Source organism: Lissotriton vulgaris, chromosome 3_1 (assembly GCF_964263255.1).
Source record: "Lissotriton vulgaris chromosome 3_1, aLisVul1.2, whole genome shotgun sequence".
Taxonomy (NCBI): domain Eukaryota; kingdom Metazoa; phylum Chordata; class Amphibia; order Caudata; family Salamandridae; genus Lissotriton; species Lissotriton vulgaris.
In genome coordinates this window covers 387285882-387298013 of record NC_141689.1, presented here as the reverse complement: position 1 = coordinate 387298013, position 12132 = coordinate 387285882, and positions in this window count along the sequence as shown.

Here is a 12132-nt window from a genome sequence, read left to right as displayed (position 1 = left end):
ATCGAGAAACACGAGTTACAGGCATCAAAGGGACGTGCCTAATGAGATGCACGGCTGAGACAATAAACCGGCACGGTGAGATGAGCCTTGAGCGGGGCCATCTGCCTTACAGTATCATCCCCCTCATCATAAAGACACTTACAAAGGACATGTGTCTTCCTGCAAATATCTTGGGAGTCCCAGGGTCGCGAAGCGGACAGCGTCCGTTCGCTGGCTACTTGAGGGCAAGAGACAAAATGGATGCCGTATCTAAGATGGAACCCGTGGGTACAGATGAAAAACCCACGTAGCAAACGAACGGTTTAAGTTAGCACAGCGAAACTGCGCACACTTACTAAACTCGTCATTTGCGGTTCGTAGATACCAGACTCGACCATATTCGTGTGAGTCGAAAACACCACTTACAATTGTCACAGAACCTCAGACGCTCCTTTTGCCCTCATGTAGGCAAGCACTAGTCGGAATCATACTCAATATTCATCAGACCATCTAGATGTTGCTGTAGCATAGCTCTGTCCAACCGAGTTCCATTGGTAACAGGCGGCTGTCTCATACACGTTGTAGCGCAGAGGCCACATAAGGCAGGACCGCACTGCACACAAAGGCAACACGTGAACAGGAATGCCACAACAACTCCGATGATCATCAGAATCTTCCAACCCCAAGTTGACATCAGGCCCCAAAACCACCCAAGTAGCGTCCAATCCCCTACATCCACGTGTATGGATTCAGAGATTTTATGCAACTTTGTGATGGCTTGATAGACAGTCGGAGCGTTATCAGGAATGAAAATACAGCAGCTCGAATGGATCACCTTACATACCCCACCTCGATCTGCTAAGATCACGTCTAAAACCATACGGTTTTGTAACGTCATAAGTCTATCCGCCTGAAGTTCTGTGGTGATATTACCAAGGGCACTGGCAGTAATATTAGCTGTCGATTCTACCACTCGAGTCGATTGTCTCAGGTTCCTACTATTAACCATAGGTCCCCAAAACGGGAGGAAACCCTTGAAAAAGTCTCCTGCCTCTTGACCGGCAGTATCCTCTTTGCTAATTCCGCCTCTCACAACTCTAGTCTTGTGATAATCTGCATCTACAGTGAACGTCGGAGGCAACAAGTTTGCGATAAAACATGAGCCCATGAAGTCAGAGGGCAACCATGCATACGCACGATCATGACAGACAAAGTAGGTACCCTTGGCAGCCAGAAACACAGGGGACGAGATCATCGGCAGCATGTAATTTTCAGCGCAAGCGCTCTCTCCACGTCGGGCTTTCGATCTTCGGCCACGACCCATTAGACAAAAATTACCAATGTGGGGTACGACCCATATCTGAGGCGAGCTTTTAAGCTGTTTATCACTCGTGAGCGCACTGTACTCGACCTTACTCAGGACCCTATAGGCTTGTACCTCTTCCACTGGAATGAGCGACGGCTCATAGATATCTCTATCTAAGTCTTCTATCGCTATAGACAAAGGCTTATAGTACGAGCCAGGGCCAAGGTAGGGAGAACGTGGCTCTCGATTGGGTTGAGAATCTAGTGCGCTTCGAAACATTGTTTGAAATGCTCGAGCGGACCCTTGGGAACTATACGGTAACACCAGATATGGAATTCCCTTATCCGTGGTATGTGGCATCAACCCACACACCCAACAATTAGTAGTGTTAACCACTAACTGGTGCTGGTGAAGGAGCTGAATAAAGGAATTGTTGCAGAATTCTGCACGTCTAGCCTGCTCGTGTTCGGGTAAGAAGTGAAAAGAATGGGGAGATGCAACAGTGGTAGATTGAGGATTAGAGGTAGGAGTAGGTATAGCAGAAGATAAGAAACAAGACATCATGTAATACACCCCACCCGCCAATAATGCAGAAACAGTCAAAAGCAATACGAATATTTGGAACATAAAACATTTGGTACGACTAAGTTGTTGCAACTTGAACCTTTGCGCCTGAGCTTCTTCCAAGTCCATCAGCTTCGAAAATGCCATCCCCTACGACCGTCCGCAAAGTTTCTTGACGCACTTCGTTCTGTGTAGCAGTAGTCAATCCCTAGGAGTTCCCAGGAACCGACGGTCTTTAACCTAGTGTCAAGACCTACTAACCAGAAGGAAGTACACGCGCGGCCCTACGGCCTTTATTCACAATTATTCACAATTATGTGTATGCAAAGTGTCTCTCAGCTGTGGAAGCAAAAATATGAGGAACGAAACTCAATGTATATATACAAGAATAATTACAATGATACGAGTGTTCAAACTGATCGTGGAAAACGGGATAATGCAATTGTCAAGGGACAAAACAGGATCTTTTATTAGTCTTTAGTGCTGGATCGCAAAAAGTATCGGGTTTTCCCAGGACGTGTCTGTTCGTCAAACAAAGGATCCGTTGAAGAGACAGCATTCTGTTGATCAGTTGAATGTTCTGGTCTTGAGTCTTTTGATGACAAATGTTCAACAGTGTCTTTCTGCTGCACTGAGGATTCTCCGACAGGTTGTGCGTCGCTGAAAGGTACAAACGCCGGCAATCCTTCGGTTTCAGTTGATGCAATGCCTCTCCTCACCCACGAGTCTGCCGGCAACGGAATAGGGACTTTTTTGGTATGGGTGGCATGCACCCAGTTTTTCCGACCCTCTAGACGAACGGCAGTTCTCGTGGCAAGGAGGACCTGGTAGGGTCCAGTGAATCTTGGCTCCAAATTCTTCTTGCGCGAAAAATTGCGCGTCACGACCCAGTCTCCGGGCTGGAGCTGGTGGCCTGGACCCTCCGTCTGCGTCGGCAATGCTTCATAAACCTGTTGGTGAATTAACCTCAGTTTAGCAGTCAAGTCATGAAGATAATCGATCAACATTGGATACTCAAGGTCACAGAACACACCCGGTCTAGGGACCCCCCAAACATTTGCAGGACGACCGAACACTATTTCATAGGGACTGAGCCCTACTCGGGAGTGTACAGTTGCCCTTGTTGACAATAATGCTAAGGGTAAAGCGTCAGGCCACGAGAGACCAGTCGTAGCCTGAATCTTCGCTAACTTCAGTTTAAGGGTGCCGTTGTACCCCTCAACCAAACCAGCTGACTGGGGATGATTGGCGCTATGGAATTTCTGATTAATTCCAAGGCCCTTACACACACTCTTCATCACACTCCCCACAAACTCACTTCCGTTATCGGACCACACAACTCTAGGCATTCCGTACCGAGGAAAGTATTCCTTCAGTAGGATTTTCGCAGTGGACAAAGCAGTGATGTCCTTAAGAGGATAGGCTTCAATCCATCGGGAGAACGCGCAAACCACAACTAAAACGTATTTCAGGTTATTGCATCGCTCCATATGGATGAAGTCTAATTGGATCACCTCAAAGGGACATGAAGGGGGAGCAAAACTACCAGGAGGAGTTGGGGTTCCATTACCAGGATTGTACAACATACATACCATACAGTTCTTAACCAATCGTTCAGCACATTTCGTGATACCATCATTCTTCCACACAGGAGACAACAACTTGCAAATACCTTTCGCGCTAATATGTGCTAACCCATGTGCCATTGTCACAACAGCCAGCACGTACGCATCAGGCAACATCCATCTTTTCTGTTCCGACAAATCAACCCAACAACCATTTGCATCCAACTTTCCCGTACTTTCTTTCCACTTCGTCTTTTCAGTCTCGGTGGCCTCATTCTAAATTACTTTCACACTCTCGATAGTGTCCTCGCACATACTCGATTCTGTAGGCCACCTAACCGAACTCGTCACATACATTCGAGTACTAAGGTTCCGGGCAGTCTCCTTAGCAATCTCATCCGCAAACGCATTACCACGACCAACATCATCCGTCACCTTACGATGCGCACTACATTTAACAATCGCTACCTGTTTAGGCAACGTAAGTGCATCCAAAAGATCATTCACAAGCTGACCATGCTGAATCTTCGTACCATGCGATGTCAGAAAACCTCTCTCTCTCCACAACCGTCCAAAGCTATGGGCGACGCCAAAAGCGTATTGGCTGTCGGTAAACACATTCACACGTTTCCCTTTCGCTAACACACACGCTCTGGTGAGAGCGATCAGTTCTGCAGCTTGGGCAGAATTCTGATTTAATCTTGCAGTCTCAACAACAGTATTCAGCGTTACAACAGCATATGCAGTAGTCACATCGCCATTCGGCAGTTTAAAACATGAACCATCCACATACAGCGTTCCATCTGGGTCTTCCAAAGGAGTGTTTTTAAGGTCCACTCGACCTTTTGTTTCCTCTTCTGTCCTCAAATAACAGTCGTGTTCTGTTATTTCATCTGACTCTGAGCTAATTGGTAACAAAGTCGCCGGATTCAGGACATTACAACGTTTTATCTGAACATGGCTTGCCAGCAGCGTCAGCTCGTACCCAGACAATCTCGCACTCGTCAAGTGCTGGGTTTTCGTACGATTCAAAAGAGTGTCGACTGCATGCGGAACCATCACCGTAAGCATATTATCCATGACCAATCCTGCTGATTGTCGGATGGACACCGCAGCTGCCGCTGTTGCTCTCAAACAACTCGGCAATGCTCTAGCTACCGGGTCCAAGGTCGAGGAAAAATATGCACATGGACGTTGCTTACCACCAAAAGGTTGCGTCAAAACACTTAACGCACAACCTTCCCTCTCATGAACATATAATGTAAACGGCTTACTGTAGTCAGGAGTACCTAACACAGGAGCCGAACACAATGAGTCACGTAATTCAGAAAAACTTTTCTGACATTCTTCCGTCCATGGTAAAGGAGTTGAAACATCCTTGCACGTGAGAGCTACCAATGGTTTCGCTAGCAATGAAAAATGTGGAATCCATTGCCTGCAATACGACGTGATACCTAGAAAGGCACGCACATCTCTTTGGGTTGTTGGCACAGCCATTCGCGCAATTGCTGCAATTCTCTCTGGGGTCAACCGCCTTCCCTCCTTTGACAATAAGTGACCTAGATAGGTTACTTCTTGACAACAATATTGGAGTTTAGAAGGTGACACCTTGTGATTTAACTCGCAGAGATGTTGCAGCAGCGACACCGTAGCAATTTTGCAAATGTCCTGAGTATCTGCAGCTACCAATAAGTCGTCGACATATTGGATTAAGGCCGCACCAGCCGTCAATGAAAACGCATCCAGTTGACCCTTCAAGGCCTGACTGTAAATCGATGGACTCACACAGTAGCCCTGAGGAGCGCGTTTGAACCGGAAGCTGCGTCCACCAAGAGAGAAACCGAAAAGGTCTCTACTCTCTTCTGCAATGGGAATGCTGAAGAACGCATTCTTCAAGTCAATCACCGAAAACCAAGATGCAGAAGCTGGAATCAGAGTCAGTAGTGCCGTGATGTCAGGCACAACGGGGAACTGAGGAATCACAATTTTATTCACCTCCCGTAAATCGATAACAAAACGATAAACAGGTGGTTTCGAAGGATCAGTACGTTTTAGAATGGGCAGTACAGGGCTGTTGCACACGTTTCCCCGTGTTTCCTCAATAACGTCTTTCTCGATCAAATCATAGATGATCACTAACAATGCTCGTTCACCATCAAGAGAGATACGATACTGGGGAATACGTGGCAACCGCACATTAGATTTCAACTGAACAATGTAAGGGGAGATGTCAAGCAGGCCCACATCGTTGGGTTCTGTTGCCCACAAAGATGCAGGAAGAGAACTCAATTCCGGTGGGAGCTTATCGAGAGACAAGTACATAGGAGAGACAACCCTCTCTCCCAACGTAAGCTTTACACCCGCAGGGGAACAATACAGAGTTGCATACAAACGTTTAAGCAAATCCAGACCCAAAAGATTTTCACCACAACCCGTGGTCAAAATCAACGGAGCTTGCAGCTCACGAGGCCCAATTGTAAGGGGCAGAGGGCGCGAAACTGGATTGCTAACGGGGGCGCCAGAGAATCCAACGGAAACATTTGTTAAGCCAGACAAAGGTGCGCCAGGGAGTTTCGAATGCTTTATGGAACTTTTAGCTGCACCAGTGTCCAACAGAAAAGGCTCAACGACGCCCGATGTAGCAACCGCGACGTAAGGCCCTCTCTGATCAACCGGAACTGATACCACTCCCTCTCCTTGTCCATGGCTGTCCTAGTAATTACTGTCGTCAGTTCCCTGATCGACGTAATAATCGTCTACATTGTACTGCGCAGATCGTCCTTGCGATGATCCACGTTGATCAAAACAATTATCGGAATTTGATGGGTTATCTGAACGGTCATTCTGAGCACCACGACCCCTACCGCGTGATGTCTGTTGTGAACCACCACGACCTCCTCTAGATGAATTACCACTATTACGATCGTTTAGAACAGGACAATTGAATTTGATATGACCCTCCTGTCTACAATAGGCACATTGATTGTACCCTAACGAAGATCTTTGGGAAGAGGAGTCATTTCGGGATTGTGATCGGTTCGATTGCGGCTGCGACCTATTTTGTTGCGAAGCATTCTGATTCGAACGTGGGGGATAGGCCTGCTGTAACAACACTTTAGTTTTGAGTTCTTTCGTCTTTTTATCAGCACGGTCGTTCTCTTCTTTCTCTCTATTCTCATAATACTGTGCCGTAGCCAATATTTGAGCCGAGGTAGAAACGGCCCACGCACTCTCAGAATTTTTTAATTTGTTGCTCAAATCGGGCAATAAGTTCGAAACAAATTTATCCACAAACAACCGTTGACCACCCTCAGTGCTCATATCCTGGCCACTATGGTCGAAGAATGCCTCCTCGAACCTCGTAAAGAAATCGGAGACACTCTCGTCCTTCTTCTGTCTACAAGCTGACAATTTGTCCCAATTCACCCTCATAGCTGGCATAAGAGTTTTCATTAGGGTAATTATTCTTTGAGGGAGAGCAGTAATGAGTTGTTCAGGCTTAGCCCCGCCAACTTGTCGCGTATCGGCCGCAATAAGAGCAGCCCAATCGCCACCTAATTCATTTGGATGATTCTCCTGACGAATCTTAGCCCAAACAGGTTGAGGCACGACATTGCCGAACAACATGTCGATATCAGCAAGATTCATTATCGTAGCGTCTACGAGCTGCGATAATTCTTTATAGTACCCTGCAGTTTTTTTGCGAGGGTCAGGCAAAGATTGCTTCACCTGTAACACTTCTGATCGTTTCCATGGGAGATGGATCCACACTCTCTGAAAATGTGGCAGAATAATAGGAATAGCATTAGCATCACCTGGCATCCATACTGGTGGAACTTCACGCATAGGAAATTGACCAGACTCATCTGGCTGTCTTTCAACATCCTCAACAAACAAGGCTTGAGGTATAGGAGTGGGACGAAAAGATAGCAGCCGCTCAACCGCACGTCGAACGTTGGTATCCACTATCAGTCCAGTCGAGAACTGAAGCTGCAAATCAGACAAAGCGGTCAGCACCTCGTCAGGTGCGTCGACCGATATCTGATCGCGAAGAACCTTACACATTTCTTCGAACACGAATCTTTGGGTTGGTATATTGAATTGACAAAACGTATCGAGTACAACACGTGGTGGATTTCTAAGGGGATGTGTCATCCAACCCATCGCCATATTATATAGCGAAGCGCGTTCCCTGTTACCAGGAAGCTGACTACGTCTCTGAGGACCATCGGAACCAGCAGACCCAAGAACAGGTCCGAGAGAATGAAAGAAGCTAGCCGCAAGAGGAGAAGTACGACTACGAGTAGAGGGAGAAGTATAGGACACAGGACTAACAAGCGAAGGAGTAGAGACAGAAGCAACAGCAGGAGTTAACAGAGCAGGAGCAGTAGCGGGAGCAGGAGTATGTGGAAGCGGAGGAGCAGTAGGGATAGCAACAGGCAAGGGAGCAGGAACAGTCGGAAGAACGGGTGCAGGTTGAGGAACAGGCTGAGGAAGAATAGGTGGAAGAATAGGTACAGGGGGAACCACAGGAGCTGTGGTACCCTGTACATACGGAGGCGGCGACTTCATAAGATAGGACATTAAAGGATCCTCAACTGCGTCTTCCTTCTTTTCCGACTCCGTAGGCAAAGCAGGATAGCATTTATCTATAGTCATATGCTGTAGCCTGTCAAACACTTCCTTTTCCTTAACCTCCTTATCACGCTGAAATTGCTCTGCTTTCTTTACAATGGTAGCAACACCATCTCTCTGATTTCGTTTAGTCTGTCTGATTTCTTTCTGTCGGGCTTCTTTACGCCACAACCGAAAGGCATCAAACATGGCCGGCCTTGACTTTTTCTCGAACAATTTAGCCTCTAGATTATCTAAGATCGGGGTCTCAAAGCTACCATGAGGTGGCCAACTAAGGACACCGTCCTTCTTAGTATAGCGAATCCAATAATCATTAAAAGTAATCGGGCCTAGCCCATGTTTGCTGTACAGTTCATAAGTCGGAGTTCCAACCGGAGGTATCGGACACGAGTCCTCCAGTCGGGAATCCGCACCACAACGTCTGAAACAACTAAACAAAGTACTACGACCAGGCATCTTGCACACTAGCCGAGTTTCACAAACTTCAAGGGTTACGGGATTTACCAAGTCCCAGCAAAAAGCAAAAACCCTCGGTTTTTGGCGGCTGCCGTCGTCAAACAACACAACAAAGTACCAAGAACTACAAATGCAATGGAACCATGCAACCACTAAGCAACCACAACCAAGAACTCTGGGAGCGACCCACAAATACTTAACTCAAAGATCGATGGCGTCACCAGGAAGGCCCGTCAATCGTCTCGCTCTACCAAGGTCTACGCCAGGCGCCAAAACAGGTCTACAGTCAGGGCAGCAGTCCGTCGCAGCCGTCAGGAGGCGGGAATCTTCGCGGGAAAAGTCTTCGGGCCACTTGTTTCGACAACAGGATCGATGAAGCGGAGTGCACCTTCCCTCGGAGATTTCACATGAAGTTCCTCACGATCGTCGGGCTTGGACCGGTACCACTGATGCAGCCCCACGTGGGCGCCAACTGAAGGACTGGGTTCTTTAAGACCCAGCGGTGCCAGGGGACAACACCTGAAACCTTCGTGGGTAACCTGCTCTGGCGTACAAATGACAGAGACACGGGACACTTCCTTCGGCGTCAAAGATTCAAGGTTTATTTGCTGCAGGGAAACACAGAAATCACGGAAGTACAACGAGTGTAGTTCGGGGAGACTGCTTCAAATTGGTTCTGTGGATCGCTCCTTTTATACACGATTCTCCCATAGGTTTGCATAGCAGACAAAGGTTTACAACCCGCTTCCCACAATTATGCCCGAGAGGGGTCGCTTTGGTCACTTTGATACTCATAAGGTCCGGAACATAAGTGCGGAAACATTTGGCGGTTCCCAACTGTAAAAACCCATCTTCCCACCATTAGTACATTCCAATCAGCAGTAAAACAGATCGAAAAAGGAACAAGGACAGGTGCAGAGGAAGATGGAAACAGTGGGGAGATTGGAAAGGGTGTAAAAGGGGAGGTATCGAGAAACACGAGTTACAGGCATCAAAGGGACGTGCCTAATGAGATGCACGGCTGAGACAATAAACCGGCACGGTGAGATGAGCCTTGAGCGGGGCCATCTGCCTTACAGTATCATCCCCCTCATCATAAAGACACTTACAAAGGACATGTGTCTTCCTGCAAATATCTTGGGAGTCCCAGGGTCGCGAAGCGGACAGCGTCCGTTCGCTGGCTACTTGAGGGCAAGAGACAAAATGGATGCTGTATCTAAGATGGAACCCGTGGGTACAGATGAAAAACCCACGTAGCAAACGAACGGTTTAAGTTAGCACAGCGAAACTGCGCACACTTACTAAACTCGTCATTTGCGGTTCGTAGATACCAGACTCGACCATATTCGTGCGAGTCGAAAACACCACTTACAATTGTCACGGAACCTCAGATTGATTGGCTATTCAAAGTTTAATAAATGCAAAGTAATCAAGGTAGTGCATATTGCTGCCTTGGGTTGGAAAGGCTTTCCAATGTGGAGCATAGGAATTCCCATGAATGTAACCATAGATTTGGTAATAGACCTTTAAGAGTCTCAAAATGCTACACCTTCCCCAGTGAGGCACAACAAGGAGGAATGCCTTTATTTCTCCTTGTTACTTCCTCATTTGATATGTGCTACATTCTGCAGCACACATAGAAATAGGACTATCTCTAAGGATTGTTTATAAGCAGGAAAGTGTCAATTCTTGCACAAAAATATTGCCTGTAACCTAGGACCCCTTGAACCATGATGCAAGGGTGCCTGTATTGGCATTAGGTCCCTCTCATGAGGCCGTTATTGACCCCGGGGACCCGACCCACTGGGATATTGCCTCTTTTTTAATTTTATTTTTTAATTAATGTTACTGGACTCTGACCCCACGGTCTCCAGGGTCTGTCCTCTTTGTTGGGGACCGCGGGGGGAGCCTCAATGCCCCCGCGGTCCCAGTTGGCACCAAGCCTCCTGCGGGAGCAGGCACTACTATTGGACAAGGGGAGATGCTGACATGCAGCTCCCCTTGTCCAAAAGCAATTCATTGCAAACTGCAGAACATTGCCGGTGCCGGCCTGGAGGGTGGTGGTTCCAAGGGCCATCTACAACAAGTTTAAAGCCCCGGGCAGGTGGTGGTTCCCGGGGCCGGGGATCCGCAATGGACTACCGCACTTTATTGATCTATGCCCTTGGGAGTTGGTGGTCCCTGCAGCAGTGTGGGGGTTCAAGTGCCACCCACACACAGCTTTTAAAAGTATCCTGGTGAGGTGGAAGTCCCCAGGGCTTAGGGGGGTGTGAAGCCCCCGCATTTAAACATTAAAAACTTATATTAATAAATAATGAGGTGGCGGTTCCAGGGGCTGCGGGGGGCTGCGTTCCCCTGTGCATAATTAATAAAGCGTTGTGGAGGGGGCAGTCCCTGGGGCTGTGGGGACCCGCACGGACCACGCAGATATTTGGCATATTGCCCCTGGGACCTGGCCCACATGGGGGCTTAATAAAATGAAGCATTTTTTGATTTGCCAATATCTTTGGGGCCGTTTGACTAATCTTCGCAACATTTTCAAAACAAATGGGTAGGCCCTTTCAATTTCTCTGTTGAATGTTTCGGGGTGATTTGTGAAGCGGACGGAGACAAAAGGAGAGGTCCCAAAGCACGTTTTCTCCATGTAAATTTCCATAGGAAATTTTGGAACAGGCTACAGCCGGAACTGCTGAACAGAATTACATCAAATTTGGCAAAAAGGTAGCTCTCGGTTCAGAAAGCGCCCTTTTTTTGTAAATCTGTACAGTAGTTTTTGAAATATTAAAGAAATATAGATATGTGGGCGGAGCCTAACCACACATCTCCTCCCAAGCACGAGTTTCATTCTAATTGGCTGCCAACACTCGAAACCAGGAAGTGTCTGCAGCCATCTTGTTCCTCGCATCAAAATGAAAATCAAAAAGGTGAGAGAAATATTAGAAATATTAGAAAATAGGAAAGGGAAGGAAAGTAAGCAGGGTAAAAACACCCGGACCCCCCAGGCCTGTTCAGGGGCTCCCACAGGGACCCCCAGGCCCAAACAAATATTATTTTTCAGGCAGGGTCGCGCCAGTGGATGAATCTGTCAGAAATGTCAGAAAACAAAGCGCCGGCTCCCGCGCTTCATTTTTAAAAGCCCCCGGGTTGGCCAGGTCCCGGTGGCAAGTTGATTTATGTAGCGGGGGCCTGCGGGGGACCCGCAGCCTCAGGGACCGCCACCTCCCCGGGGCTTTCTGATTTATTCGCAGGGACATGTGAACCCCCACAGCCCCGTGGACCGCCACCTCCCTGGGGCTTCATTTAAATAAGTGCGCCGGGCCTCGCAGGCCCCCCCAAGCCCCGGGGAATACCACCTCCCCAGGGCTGTAATAAATAAGTATGTGGGTGGCTTGAACCCCCCACCCTGCCCCGGAGACCACCACCTCCCCGAGGTACACTGTATGTAGTTATGGACTCTGGGAACCACCACCTCCCCAGGGCTTTTTTAAACATTTCGCTGCTCTCCTCCTGGAGCCCTTGATGGCCCTGCGAACCACCACCCCCCAGGGTTGGCTTCTGCAATGTCCCGGGATGCCGTTTGCTATGGAGGGCGGGAGAGCGGCTCCCGCCCTGTCATACCAAACTCTG